Genomic DNA, 13,594 nt, shown 5'->3' on the forward strand with positions numbered 1-13,594 from the left:
TACATTAACACAGTCAGTGTTTGAGACTGAAAACTTCAAGCACATAATAATAAACAGGTGTGACAGGTGTGATTTTATATATATATATATATATATATATATATATATATATATATATATATATATAAGCCCTCGCTCTAGCACCCCCAAGTTCTGTACCATGTAGAGTGCAAAAATGGTCGGAACACAAAGTTCCAAGGAACCCTTTCTCCCTTTCTGCTCTACGATTCACACACGTGACAGGATTCATGTCTCCTCTATGTGAAAGAGCTCGCTTCAAAGCTCGCCTCATCATCCAACAAAGCTACAGATAAAGAATAATCTACAATCATTAACAGAGGTCCAAACATTGACAAAACAACAGAACTTTCTACTGATACAGCCAAAGAACCAAAGAAATGTAAGTAAACACAAGAAACACAAGTACATATCCAGACATTTGCTGAAAGTGCTGGTGTATTATTTAAATACTTTGGGTAATCCAATTGCAAATCGAGGTACACTCAAAGAATTATCGAATGGTTCTAAAGGCATTGTCTCTAGACTCCATAAAGAAAATTATCTCTGTACAGATATTTTCATTCATCTTCTGTTACAATTTACTTTCAACCTGTTTTTCATGTTTGTATGTGTTAGTTAGTTATTATGTTTAGATTAGCAATAAAGTATTGTTTGTATTCAAAGATGAAGTGACTGTGGTCATCACTTGATTTTCAAAGATCTTGCTCCAAAGCTAAGAACTATATCTAAAATATTTGTGATGTTATTTTGAATAAGCCATGAGAATAGTATTACTTCAATGTGAAAGAATCTTGATTGCCTTATTAAAGCTAAATTATTATAATAGAAATTGTGAGAGGATAGAACAAAACTGTGAGAGGATATCTTTGATATCAAAGAGTAAATAGAACCACTTTACAATCTTGATTAAATATGGAACAGAAGTCAATATAGAGTTGAGCCTGAAGGATACAGAGGTTATTCCTGATATATTTAAGCTTGAAGAGGTGGGTATTAGGTAAATACTTTGCATACAAATACCTCAATACCAAATAAAGACAGCAACAAGCTGCACCTTTTTTTTTTAAACTGAGGGCTCAGCAGAGCCGATGAACTGCATAGGTGAACAGCCAATCCCGTTCATTTGATCGGGGCTGAGAGTAGTGACCTATTGATTGTGAAAAGAGAGGAAGGAGCCAACGGGAAGGCGAGCATCATGGATTAGCAAGAATGGAGCTGTGGAAGATTTGTATAGTTGCTTTTTGCTTTGTATTTTCTTGATTTTAAAAAAGAAAAACTCAATAAACAGTTGTTAACAAAAAAAAAAAAGAATGGAGCTGTGGAGTGTGCAACTGATCCTGAATTGGAACTGATTAAATTGTGGTTGCCAGAACAATTGCTTAACTGACAATGTTGAAGACAACGAGGGAAGTAGGAGAGGAAGAGTGAGAGTTAAAACACTGTTTCTCAATCCTGATCCTGAAGGCACCCCAGCATTGCACCTTTTGGATATTTGTCTTAGCTGACATCCATTTCAGCTATTGGGCCACGCCAGAATTTGTTTACTGTACTGTCAGAATATGTACTGCATGTAGAGTTGCCACTTGTCCCTTAAAATATGGGATCGTTCCGTGATTAAAGATAAAATGATGCATCTCATATCAAATCAATACTTTTCCTATGGTAGGTAAGTGACTTCTTAAAAGTCCACACATTCTGCTAAAACTGTAGAGGGTGTGGTAAGGGACTGTCTGAAAATGTCAGCAAGCCCCCTGGTCAACATCTTCAACTTTTACAATTTCAAATATGGCAAGCCTAACTGCATGTGACATATGGGACCTCCATAGCGGCCTGTAAGAGGCTCTAGGCTAATGAAACGCATGATTATAAGGTCACAGGACAAAATAGGGGAATCACATGACACGACAAGAAACAGTGAACATGGAAACTAAACTTCAAAAGGCATGACTTAAAACATGATTAGCCCCACTTACTGGCTGCTAGGGAGGTCACATACTGTATGTTACACTGCATTTGATTGAGTTCACTGTTTTTTAATCTGAAGGCTCCTGAGCTCCCATGACATTGTGAAATAGTAAAGTGTCTAGCAGGCATGAGGGCCGGAGTGGCACTCGTCCACACAGACTGACGGCTGGTCCACCCAATTAAAACTGTTGGAATATTCTAACAGTATGCAAATAAAAAGAAAATGCATTTTGTCGAACGCAAAATAGCTCACATGCAAGATAATCATCATATTCCTGTTATAAATATAGTTCGAGTTTTTTTGTATTTATTTCAAATAAAATGTTTTATATGATCATTGTGAACTGAAATGGGTTGCAGCGCACTTCTTAATGAGTCACTCATTTCTCTGCACTGCGCAGCTCTCTAACTGTCATGACTGTAAACAGATCTGCTTACTGCGCTTAGCACCAAGATAATGTATCCACGCTTTGTCTAACTTAATTTATTATCATCATTATTATTATTATTTTTCGTGGGAGTGTGGTAGATGTTTCTTTAGATAACATGGCAGTGTATAAAATTAGTGGGTAATTTTGCACATCGTCTACCTGCATATGTGGCAGGCGATCTGTAAGGGGTTTCAAAGTGACAAATTACAAGAAATGCCATTAGACACAAATATGCGCATTTGAAGAAGCACACTTGATTATATTTTGAAAAACAGAATGAAAATCATAATTCAATAGCTACAACCTCAGAAATTGTACTTGAACAAGAAGTGTATCTTCTATGCTTGTCTACTCTTTAGCCTCCATTTGAATATAACGTTTCCCAACTCTATTGAACAACTGTTAAATAAATTATTTAAATCTGATTCGCTCAACATTGCAGCAGCTCCACAAAGCCCAGAACATCAGCCAAAGGAGATTTGTCAGCTTAATTAAAGATTTGATCTTTGGGGAAAACACATGTGCAAAGCAGGAGGACTGAAAAGTGTCTAATAATAATGTTTAATGAATCAAATGTCTTATTTTAATGTATTGTATTTATTTATATGGACATTTTATTTTTAACCCTGGAGAACCCAAGAACCCTTTTCTTCTTTGGAAAATTATGAACTATGCATTAAATTACTGCTATAAGTTCACTGAACACCAAAATATCCACTTTTTTAATTTTAACCCTTTATTCCCTGATTTAGGATTAGGGCCAAATTTGACCCATTGGGCTTTAGGCGTATCATTTCAAAGAATCACAATAACAAACACTGTCAATTCAAACTATTTTAAATTTAGGAAAATAATCAGTCAACCACACAGCTACATTTAACAATGTTTTTTTGTTTTTTTTTACTTTATTTGTTGCATGTTACACCTGGATTTCAAATGTACAAACACTTTGGCCAATGGAAACAAGAACACAAGGCCAAAATCACTACCTGAAAAGAACTAACACCATGGGTCTTTGCTTATCCAAAAATCTGTTCTGCTAGAGAGAGGAACTCACACTAGACATTGTGGTTGTCTTTGAAACAATTTTTTATTTTGCTGATGCAGAGAGGAACTGCACATTTTTCACAGTGCATTTCAGTTTTGAGGTCCTTGCACACAGCACATCGACGGCGATTTTCCTCCTTGACAGGCCAATGGGCAATTTGGTCGAAACGAACATCTGCACTCTTATAAACTCGAACAAATCTTGGTGGTGGCGGGGAGGAGCGGCCAGGAGTTGGTGGCCTACCCCGCCTTCTTGCTGTTCCAACTTCAACCAAGCCTTGAGCAACCAAACCCTGAAACTTGCGAAGTTTGAGTACTTTCAATCCAGTGATTCCCTGTGCCTCACAGTCATGCTGGTAAAGAAGCCATGCATTGATCACCGCAACAGACAAGAAATGCCAGAAAAGTATCATATACCAGCGGCGGGTCCTGATGCGAAATTTACAGCGTGCAAGATGCACATCCAGCATGTCTACTCCTCCCATGGAAGCGTTGTACTCCTTGATGATATTCGGCTGATCAATGTTGGTGTACTAATTTTTGGACTTGTCCCAGCGCCAAGCTTTTCCAAAAGGCTCTGGTCCAGCATATGTTGACATCAAATTGACTGCTTTCGTGTCTTGCCATTTCAAACAACAGTGTTGGTGTTGGACTCGATTCGATAATCATAGGATCCACGGCCTTTCTTGGACAGGTCTTTGTCCGTTATCAGGTTGCACTTCGACATACGTTTTTTTCGCACAGTTCCTGTGTAGCAGATTCCCTTTGCCAATAATTTCTCAATGAGGGGCATCGAAGTGAAGAAATTGTCAGCGAAAATCAGGAAATGTACTTTCTCTGCAAGCGATTCGCATAGCTTCACCACAATGTCTCCACCAACTCCCAACTGACTCTTCCCTTTTTGTTCATTGCCACCACCTTTTCCCTGATATATGTCAAAGTCGTGCAGGAGGCCAGTGACACAGCAGCGCGCCCACACTTTGAATCCCCACGGATGTGGCTTCCCTTTGATGTACTGCCTTATGCAACCAAATTTCCCTTTGTACGGCACCATCATCTCATCGATGGACTGTTTTTGGCGAGGAGTTATAGTCAGACATTGTCTCCGAAAAGAATCCAAAAATTTCCAAAGTCGATCCTTTTTTACTTCTTCACTGGCCATTTCGTTGTCTACAAAGTGGATGACAGAGAGTAGCAGGTTGAATCGGTTGCGACTCATTACGTCTGCCACAGGCCCATAACGAACTTCACTTTCCCAGTACTGACGTACTCCAGACATTTGAACTAATCCCATCCTAAAATACATTCCTAGAACTTGTTCTATCTCCTTTACTGAAGTGTCTACACATTTCCCATGCTTTTGAACACTGTATTGATTGGTACGCTCAACAATATTTTCCAACATATCAAGGGAAACAAAGTGTCGAAAGTAAACCAGTGGCATGTCTGTCGTGGCATCCTGGTACGACTCAACCCGTTCACCTTGAAAGTTCACATCAGGCAACTCAAAGCCTTTCTTTCGCCAACTGTACGTTTTTGCGGCACGATTTGGCTCCATCTGTGGGCTAGCAGTCTCGGCAAACGGCACATCTTCATCACTGGAGGAGTCATTGGACGAGTCACTGTCTTGGGCAGAAGATTCACTACCATCACTTTCATGCGGTTGAAACAATTCATCAGAATCGCTATAGCTGTCCAATTCAGGGCCAAAGTCACTATCATCAGCTTCAAGTTGCTCCAATACTTGTATGACAGTGATCTTTCTCTGTTGCTTTCCCTGTCCTGAAAAGGGAGCGGCCATACTCCCTGAAAATATATACTGCTTTATTAGTCTCTGGCCCTGTACTACTGAGGTAACTTAGTAAAATATATTATACAAATGAAATTATTTCAAGGCTTTAGCCAAATACAGGACTGTCACCATTCTCCATCAAAGTCACTCAAAGGACCAAAGGGTCATTTTTGACCTGACATTTGTTTAACCCATACACCCAGAGGGTCATTTTTGGCCCATCGTTTTTTGAACTAGCTCAGAGTCGCTAATTTATCCAAAAATAATATAAAACGTACTTCTAGGCATTCTGCAAGCTAATACTAAATAGATTAACAAAAAATACACAATTTTACCAACCGCTGGTTTGCTGAGAAGACGATTTTGTTCGGATAGGTTTCCAGCTCAACAAAACAGCATGTGGTCAGCCATCTTGTTACTACCACACTGGCACTTGTGAGTTCAATATTCATCCACTAGGTGTCTCTATGCAGGGGCCGGAAGTGGCACTGTGGGCTTTTGAAGTTAAATTTGACAATTTTTATTTTTATTGTTCATTTTGGGTAGCAGCAATTAACAGCGGCCAAATTTGACCCCGTGGGTTCTCCAGGGTTGCATCAATATGACCTATTAATAAACTTATTAATTATTAACTTCATTAACTTAATTTAGAATATTTGTTCTAAAACAGATAAACAAGCATAACTATTTTTATTGTACTTGTAATTATGCAACTCTAAGTATTAAGCTAACTGTAAATGAGCAAATATTGACTCATAATGGCTGAGGAAAGGTGCACACATAATTATATTCACAATGAAAAGAATAGAAGTCCACCCCGTTTCACCAAGGTACACTCAATTGGATATGACGCGCCCCTAGTGTCCAGTGGTTGCACATTTCAGAATCTTAGTGGATGTAGTAGGGGTATTTATTTATTTATGTGTTCGTTTTTGCCTATTTTCTGTAATGAAAACAGGATTCTGACATCCTTCTAATTTGTCATACTGCTTTTGGCATACTATACTGTACGGTTAGGAACTAGGCATATTCGAACGCAGGTTGGATCAATAGAATCAGGTGTGTTAGACAAGGTAAAAATTTAGTTCTGAGGTCTTCTAGGATCTGTCAGGTGATTAGCCAGAAAGATAAAGTGCAAGGGGAGAACTCACACCACCAACAAATTAATGGAGTTATCATGCCATATGGCCAAACCATTGCTGAAATTAGCCCCTGAACATTTTGTAGCTCTCTGTCTTGCCATTTTGCAAGACATGATTTTTAATGAAGGAAGGAGTACACAGTTGTGTCTAATGTTTGGTATCTAGAGCCATAGGAAATCTGGTTTAAAAACATACCTGCTCTGGCTCCCAACAGAGAAAATCTGTGGGTCATTACAGATGCCAGAAGGAAACAGCAGAGAGAAAATGCACATCAAATGACAGTAAAAAGAGCTGTATGCATACTGTATTATAAGGACTGCTGCTGACATAAACCGTGCACTATGGGAAGAACATTTCTTGAGTATTAAAGGAATAGTTCATCAGCAATGCATGTTCTCACATGAACACACAAGCCACGGTGCATGAGCTTCTCTCACTTTGATCACGAAAGTGCAATGAACTTCATTTTCAGTGAAAAATGACTTAACTTCCATACTGTTACTCACCAGAACAGCATTATAAGCCATCAGAAGACATACAAATCACATGTAATACTTTTATTATACTCACGAGTCTCTTATAAGCTTTAAATTGAGGCACTATTTACTGCCACTGTAGTGAAGAGGCAAAACACAGCATTCATTAAAACATCAACTTTTGTGTTTTGGATAAGAAAGTCATACAGTTTTGTAATGACATGGGGGTGGGTAAACATGATAGAAATAAAAATTTTGAGTGAACTACTCCTTTAATAGAATATATTGTTGTAGACATTTGTTTCACTGTATCATTCTGTTCAGCACACAAAGTTTCTTGCCCATTGATTAAGGCCCATCATCTGTTGTATTTCTGCAGTGTCTAGCACCCTCAGCAAAACACTGCTTTTTGTAAATTGACGAACAAAGGCTTTAACATAGATTTATATATTTATATTCTGTCACCATGCAACTATTTGCAACACAATGTATGCCTATTAGAAGCGCTAACGATTAAGACAACCCCTATTTAAATGAGAATATTGGCATCCTCGCCACACCTTTTCTGCAAAATTGACTCTATCTCAATGTGCAAATGAAGAATAATGGATCGCTTATTGTTCCTCCTGCAAATCCACGTCTCCCCCTCTGGATAAGACTAGATCTACTTCGGAGGTGAGAATTAAAATGGATTCGTTGGCTCACAGTTCCAGCAAACAAGTGGTGGAGAGCAGATTTTTGGGAAAACCAGACGGCAAAAGAATTAAATCAGGCTGAAGCTTGGGATGTAGCCCATCAGAGAGCCAGCGGAAACATGCTTTATTTGTCCACTCAATATTTTCAATGTCAGATTTTGTTGCAAGATCAGGCGTTTCCATTTTGAGGGTGCTCGGCTTAATCAGAGATTGTTTGTTTTTCTTTTCTCTTTTTTTAATTTTAGCCCCCTTTCGCTCGATTCTTCAGCTATTAATTTTCATTGTATTGATGCATCAGGGTATTTTTAACCAAAAGGTTAAAGAAATGCAGGTGTCACCAAGGGAACGTGTCATATGTGAAGTTCCATTGCCATGGGAAACACACTTAAGAGAAGGTTATCTATGATTGGCTCATCCATTTGAAAACACTACAAACACCTCGCCTCAGCTTGATTTCACTGAAATTTCAACCTTGGATCTGACCCTGGTGAGGTGTAATATTTTCCTAGTGATGCATGATGACATTAAAGATTTAATAAAAACAAATAAAGGCCTTTAATGCTGTCGACCACTGGCTCTGAAAACACACTACCGTCATTAATCAAAGAGAAACAATCTTTTTTCAAACGCTCTATAGGTTTCAAAGATTGCTAAATCCAATCAGGCTTATTGACTGGTAATAGTAGGTTTTGATGAAGCCAAGCTAAACCCTTAGGGATGGGACCCCATGGATGACCACAGGTGGGAGATATCACAGGTAAATCAATGCCAGGCCTGGGTGCACAGACAGCTAATGAATGGAAGTAGACCAATTTGAGGTTGCTTTGACACATATTGACAAACACGCATACAAACACACAAACATAGGCTTGCCAACAGGAAGCAACAGAAACGGAGTCTGCAGGGCCACACTTAGAGCCTGGAGAGGCACGATCGATTGGGCCACGTGCCGTGCAAATCAATCTGGATTAGAACACTAGCGGGAAACACAGGAGGCACCCTCCCTGGCCTGCAGTGAGAGCATAAGGCCAGCAGGGGGCTCATGGGGGGAGCCTACAAGGCATAAACAATACGCGTGTTAACATGATTTTAGTGTAATAAAATCGGTTACTAACCTTTTTTGTTGTAAGTTCTATCCAATTATACAACTTAGTTGCCATGATGATGTGATGTCAACAAACCCTAAAACCACTGTAAAAATTATGATTTAAACAACTTAGCAGATCAAATAATACATGAGTTTTAAAATAAGAATTAATTTAAATGCTGAAAGCGTTAAATTAAGAGTTCAATTAAGAGCGCGAGGGTGTTTCCCACAGATATTTCAGATAATATGGAACTGTTGTATTGATCAATTGTACCTAGCTTTGATACAGCTCAAGCCTTCGTTGCTTCGTTGAAAACGTCACGATAGAACTAGCAACAGAGAAAGCGCTGCTTTTCGGTGTGTGTGTGAGTGCGCACGCAAGTGAAAGAGAGGGGGAGGGTTAGCGCTGTGCTTTCCATAGCTATGTGAGGATAGTTTAGGGCAAAATACATTGAAACTTTGCTGTGGTAGAATGTACAGTGTGTGTATGTGTGTGTGTGTGTGTGTGTGTGTGTGTGTGTGTGTGTGTGTGTGTGTGTGTGTGATATGAGAGCGAAAGAAAAAGAGAAAAAGAGAGAGAGAGAGAGTGAAAGAGAGAACGAGAGGGAGCCCAAGGATGCTTTTCAATCGAAATTGAAATAAATGTAGGATATTAGACTATAGAAATAGTTTGTCATTCTTATCCAATGTACTTAACCAGCATCTTGGTTTTAGTTTGGTTATTTTGTTGTTTTAGCCTGTAGGGCTCTTTAAAATAACTGGAATAATTTGGCAAAGTGATATGGAACCGTTCAACAGATCTGTAGTATAACATCAAATAACAAAGAACATTTTTGTCGATGATTGTTAATTGTTGACGTTGTCGATAATGTCGACTAATTGTTTCAGTGTTGTGCTTATTAGAGAATCATGTCATTCCTCTTGCATTGTCTGAAATCAATTGTGAGTTAAGTCTCCTGTGTGCTTAACATTCAGAGCTTAACAGGTATGACATAAGGAGTTCCTGCCTATGTAAAGTATTCCAAATCAGTCACTTACCGCCAGAGAAGGTAGGGAGCAAGATAACTCACTAGGTTTGCTCATTGGTACAGATTTAGAGAGGTCAAAGATGTCAGATAGCCAACCCCAGAATTTCATCGAAAGCAACAGGAGGCTTTCGCTAGTTTGGTTATCTTCAGAGGAAGAGAAGGAGGGCGGCTATCTGGAAGATTTCAGATACACCAATGGGGCTCTAATAAACCACTATTAATGATGAGTGTTAAGAGACGCTCTGCTGAATAGAGACTCCTGCTCACCCTACTAATAGGCACATCTGCCCGCCTGCCAGTATTCCTGAGCATCACACCGATTCAGCTATGCCCACCTTCCAAGCTCTGCAGGGGGCCACACTGAGTCGACAAAGGCTGGCTTGTGGCTCACCAGGGTGGGCATCCCATCATGCCTTTGGCCTGGGAGGAATATCTTTAAGCAGACGAGGAATGAATAATAATCTTGCCATGTACATTCTAAGAGTGTCTAGAAACTAATGTCTCCCAGACTTCCCTCCGTCTGCCTCCAAACTTGTCTCACTTGATCTGGCAAACCAAGTAGATCCATTTGTGAGAGAAGATTCTGGTAGGCCGAGGTTAAATTCAGAGATGAATGCCATGTGAGCTCTTTTGTAGACACACTGGAGACAATTCGGAAATTCTTGCTGGCTTATAAAACAATGGAAACAACAAGCACTCTGCTCAGCTGTAAGACACATAAAGCACTGTTGTTCCAGAGGGGGAGGTAAACATTAATTTATATCATCTATCACCCCAAGCAGAAATATACACCATCGTTATGCTCTGCCGGGGGCAACATTTGCACAAGGCCTATTTCCCTAAATTATATGCTTCTCCTTTCCTCAAAGTCCCCTTTAACTCTTTCTCTCAATCTCCTGCAGTCTGGTCAAAATGACCAGACACTAGCAATGTGATCACTACACCCTGATACTCTCTTTAATTAACAAACCCAAAGCTTTGGCAAAAAACAAACAAAAGCAAGCCATCAGCTTCACAGCAAGATCCTGAAATGCATGTGATGGACGAATATTGAAAGAGAAGGAAGAGAATGGGTGTGAAAACAATCTCCTTGACAACTCTTAATGCCAAAGCAAAGAATAAAAGCCCACTGTTATCACAAGTCAAATCAGCTATGCAACATACTACCAAAACATTATCTTAACATAACCAAACGTATGTTACAGCATAACCCCAAACGATGTAATGGCAGCTGAAATCTGTCTGAAGCTGTAACCTGGGATTACTGATAGCCTGATGGATTTGCCGCTGTAATTAATTAGCAATGTGACTGCAGAGCGATCCTTCAGGGTCTTGTAGGACATCAGAAACCAAACTCTACATTTCTTGGTCACAGCCTCAGATGGCACACCCAGTAAATGTTCTTAAAAACATAAAAATAGCATGTGCTGGCTGATATCACCAGTTCAGTTAAGTATTGGCTGGCTGTTCCACAAATTCAGGGAGGCAGGGTTCAAAAGGGTCAATGACGTGATGCTCATTTTTTTGTCCACATCTTTTAAATTACTCAAAATTCCATTACAATTGCAATTTGAACAAAACAAATACTTGAATACACCTCTTCTATGATGAACATGTTTTAAATGACTGAATTAAAGATAAAAAAAAGTAATGAGGCATATTTTATTTTAAAGCAGAATTCATATTTTAAATACGTTTGTCAGCCAAATTAAATACCTGGTGTGTAACCAAACAATCTCTGCAAAGAAAAGTACAAAAAAGGAATGAGAAAGACAGACTAAGATGCATTAAAGGGCTCAAAGCAAAACAAGTACTCATTATGATCGTTTGCCACCTTACAATCAAAATGTAAACAAATGAAGCTGTCACTGTAGAACCATTTCAAAATAAGGACCAGGAGACGTGGACCCATCATGTCCCCTGATGGAAAATACCAACACGTTCTGCCGAGAAGTTAATTGTTCCAATAATTATACAAAGCCTATGATAAATGAACCGAAAATCCTGTTTTTTGCCAAACATTGAAACTAATTGGTTACAGAATCTGTTAAGGAACAGAGATTGATGGAGTTTATAATTTTTAGACTTTTGATGAAAGGGGAAGAAAGTTGCACACTAAGTTGGAGACACAATCTGCCATTAAGACGGAGGAAAAGACTGTGAGGGAAAGAGACAGAGGGAGAATGTATGAAAGAGAGGCACAGATTCAGAAAGGAGCAAATCAGTAAGACTCAGTGAGCAGCACTGATTGGACTGGGTCTTGTCTTCTGTTCTTCTTATAAGCCCTGATCGACCATGGGGTGCATTAGGAGCAGATCTCCAAGTGTGCATGTGTGTGTGTGTGTGTGTGTGTGTGTGTGTGTGTGTGTGTGTGTGTGCATGCGTGCGTGCGTGCATGTGTTTATTTAAGCACCACCACCCTGCAACACCAACAGACCGAGAAGAAACAAAAAAATATAATGATGTTTCCACTAATGCTATTTTGAACCCCCTGATTTGCAACCCTACATGGCAACCAATGTGTTTTGTATTCGCAAGGTCACCTCCGAACTGCTCCTTTCCATTTCAGAGGCACTTTGATTGTTTGCATCAGATGAAATCTCACCTCTTCCTCATCCGACTCTGCAGAGAATGCTGCCTGATGGGTCTTTTGTATTCTTTATCATACAGAGTCTGATTTTAAATTATTTTTTAGATGTCAAGTCTATGCAAAGGTTTTATCCATTATCCAAGGGAAGATTTCTGTTATGTGGGCTTATTCTGATGATCTTGGAGATGATTAGTTGTGTTAATATACTTAAGCAGTCTATCATGGGAGTGTGAAGACTGTCTCTCGGAGTGAGAGAAAGTCGGTCGTAATGCAGTGCACTGTCACAGCGTTAATTGTCTACAAATGAAAACTTTAAAATTCAATAAGATAGCATTACCCATGAATTCATGCTTCAAGATGACACAAATAAGGTTTGGCTCTCTAGAAGAAAAGAGATTCTCGGAGATTCTCTTCAAATACAGGAAACCAAATTAACAATAGTGGTGAATGTACATACTAGAGTGACATATTAATGCAACCAAATTCACCACTTTTTGAATTCTAATGACCACAACAATCCCATCTAAAAATAATTTCACCCACAGCTACATTTTTACTCTAGCATGTACCTTTCTGAAGGCCAGGAAAGAGTGTTCGGATCCCTTTTTTTTTGTTTCCATGGAAAGCAAACCAATAAAGATGAAATATACTTGTTAGGAACTCAACATTGTAATAAAAACAGAAAGGGTCAAGGCCAATTCTAAACTAATTTAAAAAGGAGACTCTATTTTATATGTTGGTTGAAACCCCCTAAGTGCAGTGGTGAATACTTAGGGCCAGCAAAGCCTTCTCTGCTGGCCTAACATGCCAAATAAATACATATTTTTCATCCTTTCATTCTCAATCACCTTTTTACCTATGTATTTTTAATCGCTTTTCACTCTTAATTAATCTACAAACAAATAGAGAAAAGTGGAAAGTTTATCCATCCATCTTCAACCGCTTATCCGAAGTCGGGTCGCGAGGGCAGCAGCTCCAGCAGGGGGCCCCAAACTTCCCTATCCCAAGCCACATTAACCAGCTCTGACAGGGGGACCCTGAGGCATTCCCAGGCCAGTGTGGAGATGTAATCTCTCCACCTAGTTCTGGGTCTTCCCCGAGGCCTCCTCCTAGCTGGACGTGCCTGAAACACCTCCCTAGGGAGGCGCCCAGGGGCATCCTCACTAGATGCCCAAACCACCTCAACTGGCTTTCGATGCAAAGGAGCGGCGACTCTACTCCGAGCTCCTCGCGGATGACTGAGCTCCTCACCCTATCTCTAAGGGAGAAGCCCTCCACCCTTCTGAGGAAGCCCATTTCGGCCGCTTGTACTCGCGACCT

At 39.6% G+C, this 13,594-nt stretch overlaps 1 protein-coding gene across 1 annotated transcript in view; it reads right to left on the reverse strand.

The window, feature by feature from the left end:
• LOC127659897 (teneurin-2-like) overlaps positions 1-13,594 on the reverse strand; it is a 333,843-nt gene that overhangs the window by 269,506 nt on the left and 50,743 nt on the right. The window lies entirely within an intron of this gene.

The sequence above is a fragment of the Xyrauchen texanus genome, chromosome 19 (assembly GCF_025860055.1).
Source record: "Xyrauchen texanus isolate HMW12.3.18 chromosome 19, RBS_HiC_50CHRs, whole genome shotgun sequence".
In the NCBI taxonomy this organism is placed as follows: Eukaryota; Metazoa; Chordata; class Actinopteri; order Cypriniformes; family Catostomidae; genus Xyrauchen; species Xyrauchen texanus.